An 18,497-nucleotide genomic window follows, 5' to 3' on the forward strand; every position below is an offset into this window, starting at 1 on the left:
TTTTGCGGTACGCCACACCCCTCCCGATGAACAGGACCCCCGTTTCGACCGTAGGAGGTCCGTTTCGTCCGTTTTGCGGTACGCCACACCCCTCCCGATCAACAGGACCCCCATTTCAACCGTAGGAGGTCCGTTTCGTCCGTTTTGCGGTACGCCACACCCCTCCCAATCAACAGGACCCCCGTTTCGAACGTAGGAGGTCCGTTTCCTCCATTTTGCGGTACGCCAGACCCCTCCCGATGAACAGGATCCCGTTTCGAACGTGGCCGGTCGAACACAAGGCCGTTTACTCCGTTCTGTGGTACGCTAGGCCTCGTTTCCATCACCTGTTCCGTCCAAGCCCTCCCGATGAACATGACCACGCATTCCGTTCCGACCCAGCCGGTTGGCTCCCACACGTTCTGTTGCCTCCCGATGAACATGACGCATTATGTTGCCTTCCCATGAACACGACGCATTTCGTTGCCTCCCCATGAACACGACGATGATGCTGTTTCTCCGTTTCGACCCAGCTATGCCAACGAGCCCTCGACGTACGTATGCACGAGTAGGCGTTCGAGACACTGCCCGTATGTACACATATCTGGCCATATTTTCTTTCTTGCACCCTGGCCGCTGTACATACGTGTACATGCTACATCCACCAGTATATATGTACGTACACGTTCGCGACCAGAATGACAACGCTACGTATGCTTCGACCAGGTGGGTCCCGACTGTCAAGCACTTCCTTGCGTGTGAAGATGTAGCTGGTGGGTCCCAGCAGTCAGGGGGGCGAATCATTTTTTGCCCGGACGCACTTCCTTGCGTGCGAAGGTGTAGCTGGTGGGTCCCAACAGTCAGGAGGAAATGTTTTTTTCGCGAAATTCGGTGGCCTGTCCAGTGGGTCCCCGCTGTCAGGTGGAGGAATAATTATTTTGCGCGTATTAAGGAGGCACTTCCTTGCTCCGGCCGTGGACCCAGCTGTCAGCGTCTCCACACACAGTACTCTTCCGATGGAAGTCGGTCGTTGACCACATTGACCATGCCGCGCCGAGAGCACCACAGCGGTGGACGACGACAAGGCCTAGGAAGGGGACGACACGGAGGCAGGGAAGACTCGGCAGTTGTTTCCCACGCGGAGGGGAGTACGATTGTACGAGGGTTTAGTAGTTCGTCTGCTGTCGCCGGAGAATAACAGCAGGTGTGGGTGAGTAGAGGGATGGCTAGGCTAGCGATGGCAGTACGGTGGGGCGGTGAGGCCTGCATGGCAGCACAGCCGGCCACGGGGAGGAGGGAGCAGGCAGTCCCGCCGGCGCTTGTTTGAGCGGCTGGAGCAGGAAGAGCAGAGATTGAAGAAGCACGACGGCCGTTGGATGGACATCCAACAGTCAGTGCTTGTGCGTCAACCTTTTTTAGGAAAGCCTCAAATATGTGGAAAACAACATACAACGCATCTACCATTATTTCTAATAATTCACAGCCCATTTGCTAATTCTTAAGGTTTTTTTGGAGCCCATATTCTTTTTGTTAGCATTACAGCCCATATTGTGGCCACGGTTAAAAAATTATACGAAATTTTGCATATTTCGGTGCGGTCCGAACTGTTTTTAATCCCGAAATTTTGACTCACATTCAAACTGATTTTAAAAATAAATGTATATCAATATAAAACCCAACAAATTCTCCACGCATAAAAATTAATGTAATTTAAAATCTTGAAATAAAAAAAAGTTATTTGAAACTAATTGCCGGTTTGATGTGTTTTAAAAATGTACATCCCATTTCTCATTACTGATGGGCCATTTTCTCGGCCAACCGAATGAAAGCTCTCCTCGTCTTGAAAGATTTGCAGCCCAACAGGCCTGACAATGCAACTTACTTGGCAAATTACAAAAAATTGGGCTCTGGCCCTGGACCCAGCTGTCAGCCTCTCCACATACAGTACTCTTCCGATGGAAGTCATTCCTTGACCACGTTGACCATGCCGCGCAGAGAGAACCACGGCGATGGATGACGGCGAGGCCTAGGAAGGGGACGACGCGGAGCTAGGGAAGACACGACAGTGGAAGCCCGCGCGGAGAGGAGTACGAGAGTTCACTGGTTCGGCTACCATCGCCGCAGGGCCTGGCCAGCGGTGGGAATAGTAGGGGCGGTGAGGCCTCTATGGCAGCACAGCCGGCCACGGGAGGCAGGAGCATGCGGCATGACCGGCGCTGCTTTGGGCGGCTGGAGCAAGAAGACCAGAGGTTGAAGAAGCACTACAGCCGTTGGATGGACATCGTACGGTCACTGGAGATAGAATCGTTCATATTGACTAAGTTGACAAAGCCCTTCGTCCCCGTCAACTTAGTAGGCCCACAAGTCAGCCTCCCACCAAGGTGCGTCCCATTTAGCTGGGGGAGTAATCATTTTTTTTGTGCGTAATAAGGAGGCACTTCCGGTGGGTCCGAGCTGACAGCGGGGGGACCATTTTTTCGTGAAATATGGTGGCCCGTCCAGTGGGTCCCAGCAGTCGGGGGGAAATGATTTTTTTCGCAAAATACTGGTGGCACTTCCGGTGGGTCCCCGCCGTCAGGTGGAGGAATAATTATTTTCCACGTAATAGGGAGGCACTTCCTTGCGGCTGCCGTGGACCCAGCTGTCAGCCTCTCCACTTACAGTACTCTTCCGATGGAAGTGGGTCATTGACCACATTGACCACGCCGCGCCGAGAGCACCACAGCGGTGGACGACGGCGAGGCCTAGGAAGGTGACGACGCGGAGCCGGGCAAGACGTGGCAGTGGATGCCCACGCGGAGAGGAGTACGAGCGTTCACTGGTTCGACTGCGGTGTGAGGCTGTCGTCGCCACAGAATAACAGGGGGTGTGGGTGAGTGGAAGGATGGCCTGTCAAGTGGTGGGAGTAGTATGGGGGTGGTGAGGCCTCTGCGATAGCATAGCCGGCCACGGGAGGCAGGAGCAGCTGGCACGACCGGCGCTGCTTTGGGCGGCTGGAGCAAGAAGACCAGAGGTTGAAGAAGCACTATGGCCGTTGGATGGACATCATACGGTCACTCGAGTATTGACTAAGTTTACAAAGCCCTCCGTCCCCGTTAACTTAGTAGGCCCACAAGTCAGCCCAATAATATGGTGGGTCCCAGCTAGCAGGGGGTATTCATTTTTTTGGTTGTAATAAGGAGGCACTTCCTTGCGTGCGAAGACATAGCTGGTGGGTCCGACCTGTCAGCGGGGGGAACGTTTTTTTCACGAAATACAGAGGCCCTTCCTGTGGGTCCTAGCTGTCGGGTGGATCAATCATTATTTTGCGTGTAATAAGGAGGCATTTCCTTGCGTGCGGCCGTGGACCCAGCTGTCAGCCTCTCCACGTACAGTCCACTTCGGATGGATGTTGTTCATTGACCATGTTGACCAGGCCGCGCCGAGAGCACCAGGGCGGTGGACGACGGCGAGGCCTAGGAAGGGAACGACACGGAGCCAGGGAATACTCGACAGTTGTTTCCCACGTGGAGGAGTACGAGGGTTTACTGGTTCGTCTGCCGTCGCCAGAGAATAACATCATCTGTGGGTGAGTACAGGGATGGCTAGGCCAGTGATGTGAGTACGGTGGGGCCATGAGGCCTGCCCGGCAGCATAGCCGGCTGCAGGGGGAGGGAGCAGGCAGTCCCGTCGGCGCTTGTTTGAGCGGCTGGAGCATGAAGAGCAGAGATTGAAGAAGCATGACAGCCGTTGGATGGACATCCAACAGTCACTGCTCTCGTGTGTGGACTAAGTTGACAGGGCGTTGCGTGTGCGTCAACCTTTTTTTATGAAAGCATACACGTCAACCTGTAGTAGGTGCACAAGTCAGCCTCAAATCTATGGAAAACAGCATACATCCCATCTGCCATTATTTCTAATAATGTACAGCCCATTTGCTAATTCTTAAGAATTTTTTTGAGCCCATCTTCTTTTTGTTAGCATTACACACCATATTGTGGCCACGGTTAAAAAGTATACAAAATTTTGCATATTTCGGTGCAGTCAACTATTTTGAATCCAGAAATATCGATTCAGATTCAAACTATTTTGAAAAATAATTTATATAAATATAAAATCCAAATAATTGTCCGGGCATAAAAATCAATGGAATTTAAGATCTTGTAATGAAAAAATTTGAAACTAATTCCCGGTTTGATGTGTTTTAAAAATGTACAGTCCATTTCTGGGCAAACCGAATGAAACTCTCCTCATCTTGAAAGATTTGCAGCCCAGAAGGGCCGATAAAGAAAGTAGGCCTTGTTTGGGTATTTCTTTTAAAAAATAGAACTGGGCTAGCCATTTTCAGTAAGAAAAAAAACAATTGGGCTCATGATGTGGTAAACATAAATAAAACCCTGGCTAGACGGGCCACAACCCCCGCACAGCCCCGTTGTTACCTTGATCCGTCGCTAAAACTAGTATAAATAACAACTGCTTGTTCCTCAAAAAGAACTGCGCGACTTGCTGGGTCCCTGGTGTCAGCCGCTCGTAGTGTAATTCTCTCGTTTATTAACTATGTTGACAATGGCGTGAGCCCCAGATGTCCAACCATTAAGAGGAACCATATTTTTGGGCTTGTACTATAGAGGCACTTACTTGCGTAATGCCATGACGCTGGTGGGTCCCTATTATCATCCTCTCCACGTACAGTCATCTCATTGTTCCTCTCGGTTGTTGACGATGTTGACAACGCAAGAGGGTGGCGCACCGCGCATGGCGAGTGAACCAAGGCCGCAAGGCGGACGACGACGGCGAGGCCTCGGACGGAACAAACAAGCGCCGTTGAAGATGCGCTGGTCCAGTGGCAGGCAGAGGGGAGTACGAGCGCGGGTGCGTGTTGGGGCTTACGTCGCCGGAGAATAACAAGACGTGTGGGGGAATAGAGGGAGTGACTGGCAAAAGTTGGAGGGTACGTATGGTAGGGCGGCAGAGGCGCAACCAGCCATGGGAGGCGGGAGCAGGCGGAGCCGACGGGGTGGTTTGGTTTGGGCGGCTGGAGGAAGAAGAAGACAAGAGATAGAAGATACACGACAGATGTTGGATGTCAATCCAACGGCTGGTAGGCAGAATTGTTTGTTGACTGGCTAGTAAGTCGACACCACCTTGGATAGGCTATTTCCTCGCGGGTCCCAAATGTCAGAATCCAAATCTGTCACGGTCATGCAGCGTTTCCTATGAAAATTTACAGCCAATTTGATGTGCTAGTTCGAAATAAGTTTGTGGGTGCTGGTGGGGGCTAATCACTTGGCTTCTGTAATGCACAGTGAGCTCAAGCAGCCGGCGAGAGTGATGTTATTTCCCTTGGTTGGGATTTGTTACAATATTTCACTCTAAATTAAACGAATGGCAAGCCATTTGCCTTGTTTCAAAGAAAATATGACAGTCATAACCGAGTTGAAAAGGGCAGGAACATCTAACTCCAACTTACAAACTGTACAAAATGACGAGGGTTAATTGTTCATCAGGTTTACAAAAAAACCAGATTGAAAAGGGCAACAACATCTAAATCCAGCACTCTTTTCGGCAATCACAGTCAAATGGATCGGTCAGGTCCATAGAATTAACATCCTGGGTCATAAAATTTACTAGATTATGACCACAATATGTTGTAAGTAGAAGCCCGACACGTTCAGAAGCTCTTTTGCCCACCTGAAACTCCTTTTTTTGCTCTTCGACATACCCATCCGTCAATTCAGTAAATATATGGGCTTTTGAATTGATTTTACTATTTACTCGTGTGGATGGGCTGTTTTGTCTTGGGCCCAGAGAAACAATTACTACTAGTACAGTGGAGACACTCTACATCTACCCAGAAAAACAATTACTACCAGTACAATGGAGACACTCTACCGCTTCTGGCTCCTCCTAGGTCATTGAAACGTCTCCCTCTACTGAATGTCGTTATACTTTTGTTCACCGACATGCGGGCCATGCAGCGCGCGGGCCCAATTTCCATCCACCAAATTAGAAGGCAGTATGTAGCCGGAGAGTCACCCCGGTCGTAGCGCGGCAGTAACGAGCCGTCGTATCGCAAAACCCCACCTCCCCGTAGTCTAAGTTTGACGGACGAAGCAACCATCATTTCACTCTTCGTTGAATCCCCTTCTCCCTCACCGTCTTCAAGAAAGGCAACACTCGCATCTGCCACTGTTCTTCTCTCCGAACGAAGGGAAGGTAAGCGGATCCGTGATGTTGGTATATTTTCGTTAAGAGAAAAAGAAGAACTTTTGCAAGGCAGTAACCGATCCTCACTCTATTTTTTGTTTCATTGTCATTGCAATTGTGTTTTCCTTTCAGTGGTCTCCTAGTATTCGTCAGTTTCATGATGGACCAAGGAGAACCAGGCAAAGATCTGCCGATATTGGAGACGACGCGGGAGCCTGATCCCCACGAGACAGAGAGCTCCAAGAAGATGGAGGCAACCACCGAGCCGACCCCAGATACGCTCACGGCCACTACTGAGATGGTCAATGCCCCGTTTGAGGTTACAGCCCCCGTGGCACTGCAGGAGCAGTTTTCCCCCTTCAAGGATGTGTCCCCCCCCCACTGAGCTACCCAAGGTGATTTCCTTCTTTGCCTATCTCGATTGTGGTTTTTCATCTAAGTATGTGGTGATTTTTTTAGAAAAGTAAGAATGTGGTGATTAATAATGCAAAATTTTATTAGCTTCGGTGCCATGCTATGCATAGTGGTTTAAATAGCTTGTGTTTCTTATACTAAAAAGTAATTCAGAATTTGTTTCTATTTCAATTAGAGCCCTGATGCAGACAAGGATTGTGTGGTTGTACATGTCACTCGCTATGAGGCGGACGACCTGAATATACACACTGGGAAAACAGAGTTCTTAGGCTGTTGGATCCTGGAAGCCATTTGCAGTTATACCAATGAAGAGTTGTATTCCAGCCTCACTATTGTCAGGCGTGTTCTCCAGGGTGTACTGAAGCACAAGAAGTTCAAAGCTACTCCTTCATTTGTGAGGCGTACTGTTCTTGTCAAGCTTACACAGGAAGATGACGTGGCATGCCTCCACAAACAAGTTTATCAGTGGCAAGGACACAAGGTCGTCTTCATGAAGGTTCACATGATTGAGCTGCTACGGGACGTCCTCGATGATGTTCATGGCAAGGTCCGTCTTGTGTCCATCCCAAATTAGATCGAGGCATGAAATAGTTGCCCCAACTAGTGTTTAATAGTAGTTTGGATTGTGTCTAATTATTTGAACCTTGCCTGTTATCCACCCCTCTGGGCTAGTACTCTGTTTGAATCCGTCTATGCGAACTGCTGCTACTTTTGTGTGCCCGTGAATCATGTGAGAACCATCATAATTGTTGCCGAGACAGATGCATCCTCACTAGTTTTTTCATGAATATGGCATGGTAAGACATAAGTTGTCACGGTTTATCATACGAGCAGTGTGTGTTTTGATGAAATAGAGCACTTGTTCAAGAACCATGCGCCGACGTATACATAAGTACTTGTAAACACTGTTGATGCTACCACACTTGTAAGTAGTTGTGCAAAACACGGCACATTGGCTCAGCTCGCTTCAACACTAGGCTATCGACCAACTAACAATCAACAATGTGTTGTCTGACATATAAGCAACTATGTATCTTGTTACAGTGGTTCATGCAGTTAATTGAGGCCACAATGTAATAAATTCCAAACGTTCACACGCTAGTCCAGCGCTCATGTGGAACACTCACATTAAACTCGTCTTCATAAAAAACTTGAAAAGAATAAGTTAAGCAATTTTATACATCTCAATGATTCATAGAACATAACAAACATATACTAGTTCACAGCAAAAGACCAAGTTGTGAGAAGGTTTACAAATCAGAAAAAAAACAAGGAAGGCTTCACTGAGCAAAGGGCCTCCCGGCAGGCTTAAATTTCTTGGAGTTCACTCTGGTTTTTTCTTGTTGCCACCATCCAGGGTTAGGTTCTCTCATTCCAGAATAACCAATTATAATTGTGGTCTCAGCTGTAATGCTGAACTGAACCATGCAGTGTACTGACCATCTGAAATGCTTGTGCATTCCACTAAATTTAAGCACCGCTATTTGCAGAAATAAGCAGACCACAATGCCTCTTGTCCGCGCACCTGTCCAAAAAACCGCCGTGTAGCCGTGCTAGCTAGTCCTCGGTCCATGGATGAACTGGTAGAAAGTGCATTCCGGACTAGGATGTAGTTGTTTTCGCTTGTCCCTGCACTGCAATCAGGAAGTAAAACGTACGAATCAACTTCTTTTAGATTGCGTTGGCCATTCTACCTTAGTCACTACCAATGTAGGGATACCTTGAAGACGGGAGGTTAGACGTCGGCAACGAGGGATAGCCATCTCATTTTGCGCAGTTGTACTAAAACTGAGGTGTGTGCTTTTGATTGTGCGGATAGAAACGATACAGAGACAGACATCCCGAAACGATATGGAGACAGACATCCCTGTTTGCACAAATACGAAATACGGTTATTTAAACAGTGACAGATATTACTACTTTCTCCCGTTTCCTCTTAGAACCAAGTCCTAGATTCATGCTACAGCTTCCCCACTTTCTTCCCTGTTTGAACCAACGCTTTGAGTCGACTGTATGAACTAGCTTTACTTCTAATAATAGTAGAAGTCTAGGTGGCTTTGGAACAGCGGACAGAAGTAGAAAAGGATCCACACGAAGGGAGCTGGGGCAGTAGAGCAAGGCAAGTTTCGAAGGAATATATACCTAAGGGTCGTCGGCATGTGGCAAAGACGGCGTCGGGAGGCCGCATATTGGCTGCAATACTGCAGGGAGGAAGAAGGGGTCGGAGGCCCTCCCGAGCCGGCGCTCTCTCGGAGAGAATGGCACGACTGCCTATCGGGACACGCGGGCAACCGTTGGTCTCCTCCCTCGCCGCCGATGACAGCGTGAACGATGCACCTACACCCCTACCCCGGTCGAGGTTGTCCGGCCGGATTTGTGACCAGCCGTGAGCTGAGAGAGAGTTTGGCCACCTATGTGTTGCTTAGATCTGGAGAGCATGAGAGAGTGAACGAGAGGAACCCTAGTAAAGCTAGCGCTAAGGCTCCTGCTTTTATATATAGTGGAGTGATTTTGTTGTACCAGCTTCAAAAAAATGCGCTCCTACGTGTACCCACGAGTGGGTGTGAGAGAACTAGTGTGTGCGTGCACCGCTTCTCTTCGTGAGAGTACAATATACTATGCCCAAAGAACGTTTGCCGCAAGAGTAATAGTATAAGTGTGTGACGTGTGAGCTAAAATAAAATGTGCGCGCCGTCTTTTGTTTTTTAGAAGTTCTGAGGGTAGGGTGTGAAGAGTACATATGTGCGTGACGTCTACCTGCAGATAGATAGTGGGTGCGTCGTGCGAGTCTGCGAGAGGACTCGGGAGAGTCGTGACCCATGAGGGTGCGTGTGCGTGAGAGAGAGGGGGGCACGTATCAATGCAATGCATGTGTCCATAAATAATTATCCGACAAACATTCGCCACAAGCCTTTTCCTGACGAACGCCGTAAGAACCGTTAGATCGGCATCCGACAGTGTCAGTTTTGCCATGTCATTTAATAGAACAGCCACTCCTCCTACACACAAATCTTCCACGTGAGTGTTAGCAACTGCCGTATGCTCACTCCATTCCGAAATGCAGTGCATATAGCTTTATTGAAAATTCGGACCTCGCAAACTTTTACCGAGTTTTCATGTACCAAATTGCACATGTAGAATACCATGTATATATCATTTCATTCATCTTCGAGAGGTAACTATAAATATGGGTGAGGAGTCTACAAAGAAAGACCATCGTATCACCTGCAGCAATTTCAAGCATCCTTTAGTGTCGAGGAATATCATAGGAACTCTATATGATATGATTTTTATAGGATTTTTTCCTTTAGAGCCAATTGGTTCATAGGAATAGATTTATTTCTATAGCTTTAGAGCCACTTGGTTCATATGAATGGATTCCTATACTCCCTTAATTTCAAAGGAAAATAAACATTAGCGTATATTCAATAGAAAAGTTCCTATGATATGAACCAAATTACATCTCTTTTCTAATCCCTCCTCATAGGAATTGAGATACATGTCATCTCTAGATTCAATAGAAAAGTTCCTATGATGTGTACCAAATGACATCTCTTTTCCAATCCCTACTCATAGGAATTGAGATGCTCCATGTCATATCTTTCCCTACAACTTCCATGTATACATCTTCTATTCCTAAATAGATAGTACAACCCACTAGTAGCTTTTTTCCAAAACATGCAACTATGGCACACGAACTATATAGTGTGCCAATAACTTTGAAAGATGGTCGCTGGATGAAACTAACCCGATAGTGCAGAGATAGGCAAATCCGAGCACTACTGGCCGTTGGATACCATCAACATTGCACCAGATCTACCACACGTACAATTTAGAAGACTCCATGGTTGAACTTAAGCATAATGCACAAACCTCAAAACACAAGCACTTCTCCTTTATTCTAGAATCATATGTATCATCATTGATTATTGTTTTCTAAATGAATTGCCATTATTTGTTTTTTACTTTATGATTTACAATGCACAACCCCATGAATTTAACATTTTTATAAAACTAATTGATTTTGAATGAGATGAACTATAAGAACTAAACGAACATCTACATCATGCATATATGACTCAAAGCTTTACATGCTATAGTGTGTATTTATTCATAATTTGGTTTCGAAATCTCATGCGTTCAGTACATGTGTCCCTTACCAGTTTTGAGTAGAGTAGCAAATTTCACGTGGCCCCGAGTATATCAAAATGCAGGGCCCATGCATCATTGCCTTTCGGTCGAACCTACATCCACAATTTTTTGTACGTACTATATCTCCACTGGTCCCCGAACCCAAAATGCTGCCTCATTCCCGTAAAACCAAGCGGCCCACACATATTTAAGGCGTCGACTCGAACCCATTTACTACGATGTGGCCCAACACGCCATAGTACTCCTACAAACCCTACCCCCGCACTCATCATCGGTTTTCTTCAAGAGGATGAGGGAGAAGCCGATTTGTAGTGGAGGCGCTTTAAAAAAAGGATCTGTAGTGGAGACCCCTACCCTAGGGTGCCCTAGGTAGCTGCCACACACATCATTGTTTTATCTTTTCTTTATGCTCTTGCGCCCTAGAGCTAAATGATGGTTGCTTCATCTGTCCAGCTTAATGCGGGAAAGGTGGGGCTTTGTGATTTGACCCCTCACCGCACATTTTCTACTACTGCGGCGCTACGACCGGGGTGCCTCCAATTCCAACCGCTGCTCCGAACTGTAATTTGGTGCATCGCACGTGGAACAAGATGGTGGATGAGCCACATGTCGGCCAAAGGGGTCCTGTTAAGTGTGTCGCCATTTCGTGTGCGGACTGACCCTGCTTGAGTTGCTACGCCAACACGACAGGAGCAGCCTACCACTTGGTTTTGCTCCTTGGTGAATCCCGACTATATTGATCTAAAAAGATACGTGCTGAACTACCCTCTCCGTCTCGGTTTTTTTATTTTAGGCGTCTCGGTTTATAGGGCCTGTACGTAGTTCTAGGTCATCCATTTGACTAACTAAATATGAGTTACTATGTCACGAAAAGTATATCATTGGATTCTTAAGTGGATGTAGTTGTATTTAAAAGTCTAGGGCGGAGCTTTTCCTGCGCGGTAGGCGGGGCAGTTCTGCCTAGTCGGTTCGACAGAGACGCGAGAAGACGAGGGAGTAGGCTGCTGCAAACGCAGGGCTGTGTGATTTGACAGCGAGTTACTGCTGGACAGGCGGGGCCCCGTGATTTGACTTGCCATTATCATTTTAACGGCGGCGCTACGACCGGCGTGCGTCTCCCGATGCCCGACCACCTCCATACAGGTGCCTCTCCCAATGCTCCACCATGTAGTAGAGGCTGGCTCTTGCATGAGAGCCCACTTCTCCACTTTTTCCTTGCCTCTATTTCCTCCACATATGCAAAAATGCCATGTAAAGCGCACTATTGTACTTACTTTTACTTGCTCCTATAGGTGCTTAAGCTTGCCACATAGGCATAAAGTCTGATGTGGCAAGTTAATCAAGAAGAGAGAGACTAGTTTGGTGACCCAAGGAAGAAACGATGCTAAGCGCGTGTACCTAGGTGAAAAGACAATTTTGAGTCTATAGCTAATTAAATGAAGCAAACTTAGCAACACCATTTCATTGGAAGAGGTCACTCCTTGGCAAATGCAATAAATACTAGTACTCCCTGTGTCCATAATATAAGAATGTTTTTAGCACAACACCAATGTCAAAATCGTTCTTATATTATGGGACGGAGGGAGTACGAAGAAAGAGATAGAGACGAGTAAAAAATACACTTATAGCCAACCTTCACTACAAAAAAAAGACACATCCGTGACATTTTGGGCCGAATGAATTTTTTTTCTGTCATACATATGACACTTCTATTACGATAATTGTGACAAAACCTAGTATCATCATAGATGTGGTGGGCTCCTACTTCTATGACAAAAAATCATGACAGAAAATGGGCTTTTTGTCCTAGGCGGGCCGGAGACGTAGCTGCATGACATTCTTTGGGCCGTTCATGACGGAAAAAACCATGGTAGAAGCGAGGGGGAGGAAAATTTCGGGGAGTTCCCGGTTACGGTGGGAGGTCGGGGGCCGAGCGATCGCGCTTTTCTCGTACACGTACGCGCGTGTGTGCGAGGCGTTGGCTCTAACTGAACCCGAGCGAGGCGTTGGGCTCTAACTGAACCTGAGCGATTGCACTGCAGGCTACACGTTACTCAATCCGAGCGATCTATCGATGGCTGTTAACTGAACCCGATCGAGCGATTCCTTCGCTACTGCTGCTAACTGAAGCCGATCGATGCTGCCTCTGGATGAACAGTGAGCGTTGCAGGGGGGGTTGGATGAATAGTTCCCGGTGGGGGTGGATGAACAGGACCCCGTGGTGTTGCCTCTGGATGAACAGGACCCTGATCGATCGAGCCGGTTGGGGCTGGATGAACAGGACCCCGTGGAGGGCTGAATGAACAGGACAACCCCGTGGAGGGCAGGATGAATAGTAGACGGTGGAGGGCAGGATGAACAGTAGCCCGTGGAGGGGTGGTTGAACAGGAGCCCGTGGAGAGGTCTGGTTGAACAGTAGCCGGTGGAGTAGCGCGCGGTGGAGGCTGGATGAACAGGATCCTGTGGATGAATAGTCGCAGGTGGAGGCTGGACGAGGTCGACGGTGGATGAACAGTAGCTCGTGGAGGCCGGAGGGGGTCGACGGTGGAGATGAACAGTATCCCGTGGAGTCCCGTTTTGCGGTACACCACACCCCTCCCGATGAACAGGACCCCCATTTCGACCGTAGCGCTCCAACACAAGTCCGTTTCCTCCGTTTTGCGGTAAGCCACACCCCTCCCGATGAACAGGACCCCCGTTTCGACCGTAGGAGGTCCGTTTCCTCCGTTTTGCGATACGCCAGACCCCTCCTGATCAACAGGATCCCATTTCGAATGTGGCCGGTCGAACACAAGGTCGTTTCCTCCGTTCTGCAGTACGCCAGGCCTCGTTTCCATCGCCTGTTCCGTCCAAGCCCTTCCTTGAACACGACGCATTCCGTTGCCTCCCCATGAACACGACGCATTCTGTTGCCTCCAAATGAACACAACGCATTCCGTTGCCTCCCCATGAACATGACGACGACGCTGTTTCTCCGTTCCGACCCAGCCATGTACACGAGCCCTGGCCGTACGTATGCGCGAGTAGGCGTTCGAGACCCCGCCCGTATGTACACATACGTGGCCATTTTTCTTTCTTGCACCCTGGCCGCCTCTAGTATGACACGTGCGCGCCTCTACATCGACAAGTATATATGCACATACACGTTCGCGACCAGAATGACAATGCTATGTACGATTCGACCAGGTGGGTCCCGACTGTCAGGCACTTCCTTGCGTGCGAAGATGTAGCTGGTGGGTCCCAGCAGTCAGGGGCAAATGTTTTTTCATGAGATATGGTGGCCCGTCCGGTGGGTCCCCGCTGTCAGGTGGAGGAATAATTATTTTGCACGTAATAAGGAGGCACTTCCTTGCTGTGGCCGTGGACCCAGCTGTAAGCCTCTCCACGTACAGTCCACGTCCGATGGAAGCCGTTCCTTGACCATGTTGACCACGCCGCGCCGAGAGCACCAGGGCGGTGGACGATGGCGAGGCCTAGGAAGCGGACGCCGCGGAGCCAGGGAAGACGCGACAGTGGATGCCCACGCGTAGAGGAGTACGATGGTTCACTAGTTCGCTGCGGTGTGAGGCTGCCATCGCCGCAGAATAACAGGGGGTGTGCGTGAGTAGAGGGATGGCCTGGTCAGCGGTGGGACTAGTAGGGGGCGGTGAGGCCTCCGCTGCATCGCAGCCGGCCACGGGAGGTAGGAGCACGAGGCGCAACCATCGCTGGTTTGGGCGGCTGGAGCAAGAAGACCAGAGGTTGAAGAAGCACTACGGCCGTTGGATGGACATCGTATGATCACTGGAGCTAGAATCGTGCATATTGACTAAGTTGACAAAGCCCTCCGTCCCCGTCAACTTAGTAGGCCCACAAGTCAGCCTGCCACTATACTGGGTCCCAGCTAACATGGGGAGTATTCATTTTTTGTGCGTAATAAGGAGGCACTTCCTCGCGTGCAAAGATATAGCTGGTGGGTCTGAGCTGTCAGCGATGGTAACGTTTTTTTTTGCGAAATACAGAGGCCCTTTCGGTGGGTCCCTGATGTCAGGTGGAGGAATCATTATTTTGCGTGTAATAAGGACGCATTTCCTTGCGTGCGGCCGTGGACCCAGCTGTCGGCCTCTCCACGTAAAGTGCACTTCAGATGCATGTCGGTCGTTGACCATGTTGACCAGGCCACGCCGAGAGCACCAGGGCGGTGGACGACGGTGAGGCCTAGGAAGGGAACGACACAGAGGCAGGGAAGACTCGGAAGTTGTTTCCCACGCGGAGGGGAGTACGACTGTACGAGGGTTTACTGGTTCGTCTGCTGTCACCGGAGAATAACAGCAGGTGTGGGTGAGTAGAGGGATGGCTAGGCCAGCGATGGGAGTACGGTGGGGCGGTGAGGCCTGCGCGGCAGCAGAGCCGGGCACGGGGAGGAGGGAGTAGGCAGTCCCGCCAGTGCTTGTTTGAGCGGCTGGAGCAGGAAGAGCAGACATTGACCATACTCTTATGCCAGGCCGGAATGCATCCCTCCTCGTCTTGAAAGATTTGCAGCCCAGTAATTCGGAGAAAACAAATAGGCCTAGCTTGGGTATTCTTCAAAAAGAAATACTGGGCTACCTATTTTCCCAAAGAACTGGTGCATGAGCATTTAGCTTTATTTATTTACTTATTTATGTTTAGGGGACCACGAGCATGTACCTGGGCCGGATTCATGTGAGGGCCTCCCTTCCAGTTAATTATGGGCTTCTCTATTGGACCTTCATCAGTGGGCTGCATGTTATCAACAAGTGGAAAATGTGTTCCAAGTTTACAAAAAAATGTGTTCCGTATGATAAATAGTATGCGCTACGTATGGTACGGGGCACTAAAGGATCGAACTGTGCAATGACTTCCAAAACATTGTGTTTGTCGTTCTAACAACACATTTATTCAAGCAACAGACGAAATATACTACTGATTGTACATTGAAAACAGCAGCAGCAACAACGAGGGCTGGGGGTGCAACAGAAGCAGTAAGGAGGCCAGAAGAGTGAAGACGCAGCTCTCTCTTCCAAACCAAACATCAGCCATCATTACAAAAGGGCTACCAAAAAAGAACAAGTGTATGCATCAAACTAAATAAAGATCCTACTACACCAAGTGTATGCATCTAACTAACTAGCTCAGTTAGACGTTACTATTTTTTTTCGAAACGGAGGCAAAAGAATTGCCTCGTCGATTAATTAAGAAGAAGAGAATTGCCCGGTTAATCTACAGAAAACCAGGCTAAAACCGAAGACATTACTATTTATTAAGCTGTAGTGGAGTCGCAGATAGAGAGGAGTGGGAAACTTCACTGGTTTGGGTGCCTGGCAGCACAGCCGCGGTGCCGCCCACGGGAGATAGGAGCAAGAACAGAGGTTGAAGAAGGAGCACGACTATTGGATTAAACATCAAACAGTCCAGCTGCTAGAATCATTTGTTGATTAACTTGACAAAGTCATGCGTACACGTCCACTTAGTAGGCCCACAAGTCAGTCACCAAATCTGACGGGTCCCAGCTGTCAACGGGATGAATAATTTTTTTCACAAAACAAGGAGGCACTTCCTTCCATGCGAAGATACAGCCGATGGGTCCTAGCTGTCAGGTGGAGGAAACATTTTTTTCAGCTTAATAAGGAGGAACTTTCCTTGCGTGCGACCATGGACCTCGTGGGTCCCAGCCGTCAGGCTCTCCACGTAAAGTCCTCTTCCGATGACTCCCGTTTGTTGACCAAGCCGCACCGAACGCAGCGAGGCAGTGGACGACGGTGAGGCCCCGGATGGGAACGACTCGGAGATGGGAAAACGCGGCAGTGGAGTCACAGATTGAGAGGAGGAGAAGGTTTATAACTGGTTCTATTGTGGCGTGGGGCTGTAGTCTGTGGAGAATAACAGGAGGTGTCGAGGGGTGGAGGGATAGCCTGGCCGGCGGTGGGGTAGCGCTTCGCAGCGATGCGTGCTAAGCAGAGCCGCTAGCCGCCGGAGGCCAGACAAGGCAGTCCCGGCGACACTGGAGGAAGAAGACGAGAGACGAGAGATTGAAGGTGCATGCCGGCCGTTGGATATAAATCCAATGGCTGTGGATGACACAATCATTTGTTGACCAAGTTGACAACGCCCTGCATAGGCTTCGACCTATTGGCCCACATGTCAGCCTGCAAAAATGCGGCATATATTTAACCCATGTTTTCTAGAATGTACAGTCCATTTGGTGGGCTGGGTGAACAAATAATTTCGCGTCAATCAGGCCAATTTATATTTTCTAAGAAATCCCAGCCCATTTGTACTTCCTTGAAATACACGTATTAGGTGGGCTCGTTATATATACTCCCTCCGTCCGGAAATACTTGTCATCAAACTGGATAAAAGGGATGTATCTAGATGTATTTTAGTTTTAGATACATCCCTTTTTGTCCATTTTGATGACAAGTATTTTCGGACGGAGCGCGTATAATGTTATGTTAGAAGGAGCAATTAATATCAAAGAATAAATCGGAGAGGCACATTATATATATATATATATATATATATATATATAATTAAGAAATTAGCAAGTTATTGCTCAAAATAAAAATGAGCGCATTATTATTAAATTGGTCCTTAAAATCTTCGCAAGCTTTTGTATGCAATCACCAGGATTTTCCTTGCCAACTTCCGTTAAAAATTTACTTTTATAAGTTGGGATGTTTTTATAATGTATATATAAGTATCTATAAAATATACGATAATAGTAATAATTTAAATATATATAATGTGGTTAGAAGGGAAAACATAAATTGGACACAGCATTACTTTTATAAGAGACATGCGTTTTATACCCCACAGTAGGCATACTAACAAGTTCACACGCAAATACAACAGAAAAGGTAAACATTCATATCAAACTCAGGTTCACAGGACACGTTCATATCCATAGCCAACATTCACAATCAACAACTCAAAAGATTCATATATACACAAGCTCAGCATATCTATGCATCCAAATGATTGACAGATCACACGACAATATTCATACATAATTTACAAAAAGATTCAGATATACACATGTTCAGTATGTTTATGCATCCCAATGATTGAGATCACGGCCAATATGATCCATGGACGAACTTTAATTACCTAGGGTACAGACTGGTAAATGGTGTTCAATCGGAGGTACTTCTTGCTAAAATTAGTTCTTGTACGAGTAAACTTTCGAGTACATAACAGGCAGCACAGACAATCTGAACTTTGCTTGTAGGTTTATCCTCAAATTGTGGCCTCGTGCCGATGGAGGTTTGAGCAACTTGGCCACTACTTTCATCCAACCAGTTTACTGGGTCATCTTGGTCCTGTATCTCGCCAAAATTCTACATTGAAGACGAGAAAGGAGGCGGTTGAGAAAATGAACCACCCAAATTTTTTGTGCAGTTCAACTGAAATGGAGCATCCTTGGCGTAGTTCCATTTAATGTATGATTGGCACAACATGATCCCTGTTTGCACAAGTAGGAACAAGGTGAAACCTTCATTAGCTTATTGAGAAAGGATAGGAAGACATTAGCATATTACTCAACCAGTAGCATCAAATTCATGATGGACAATATGCAAAACATTGCCTCATTGAACCAATGGCAATAAATTGGCATGCAAAACAATAGCACTATTATGTCATGACACTAATAATATTCCCTCCCTGCTCCACCACTTGATTCACCTCCATAAACAAACATACACACATACATTATTCAGCATAGGGTCCTACTAAAGATTTGTTTAACTCCAACAGGAAAATTAGGC

The sequence above is a fragment of the Triticum aestivum genome, chromosome 3A (genome assembly GCF_018294505.1).
Source record: "Triticum aestivum cultivar Chinese Spring chromosome 3A, IWGSC CS RefSeq v2.1, whole genome shotgun sequence".
NCBI lineage: Eukaryota > Viridiplantae > Streptophyta > Magnoliopsida > Poales > Poaceae > Triticum > Triticum aestivum.